This window comes from Buceros rhinoceros, unplaced genomic scaffold (genome assembly GCF_000710305.1).
Source record: "Buceros rhinoceros silvestris isolate BGI_N320 unplaced genomic scaffold, ASM71030v1 scaffold231, whole genome shotgun sequence".
NCBI classification, from domain to species: Eukaryota; Metazoa; Chordata; class Aves; order Bucerotiformes; family Bucerotidae; genus Buceros; species Buceros rhinoceros.
This window is the reverse complement of record NW_010394595.1, coordinates 44,226-44,914: the sequence shown is the minus strand read 5'-3', so window position 1 is coordinate 44,914 and position 689 is coordinate 44,226.

The window sequence follows — 689 nt, the reverse complement described above, 5'->3', positions numbered from 1 at the left end:
AGAGCAACAACAGAAACCAACAAATATTGTATTAGATGCAAATGAAACCCAAGTGTAATTAATAGGTGTTAGATGACAAGCCATTGATAAAAGCGGTTGAATAATATGCATTCTCTGGCAATAATTATTAATCTGTGCCCGTGGTAAAGGCACTTGAGGTGTTGCTGGTGCTTAAAATGGGATCTTCTTGTTTCAACATTACATCAACGCTTTGCTTTTAAGCTTTGCCAGTGAAGACAGGGCAAAGATACACCAAAGGCCGTCAAGTATTTCTAGTTTCGGTTTGAAGTACACCAAGAGCAGTGTCACTTCCCTTCCTAGTTTATGTTCTTATCCTTAAATGAAACAAAAAAGGCACCGGAACTGAACTGTTTGTGGTTTCCACAGAAACAGCTGATGTTAGCTCTCAGCAACCTGCCACGGGAGTGCTTAGCACTGACCGAAGCGTTTGATCAGATACGAAGACAGCGCTGGTCTCTGCAGTGGCAGGTTGGCTCTGTTGAGCCCCACCTCAAGAATTTGGGGGTTTTCCATTACCTCCTGTGAACTGCAGATTTGGTACCCTCACCTGGTGGCAGGTGCATGGGATTAGATTGAAACTCTTGCACGTTTTGCTGCTTCCAGACACCTGGAATTTATACCAGCAGCCCACACAAACTCCCCTGGTTTTTCCTGCTGTAGATAGAAGG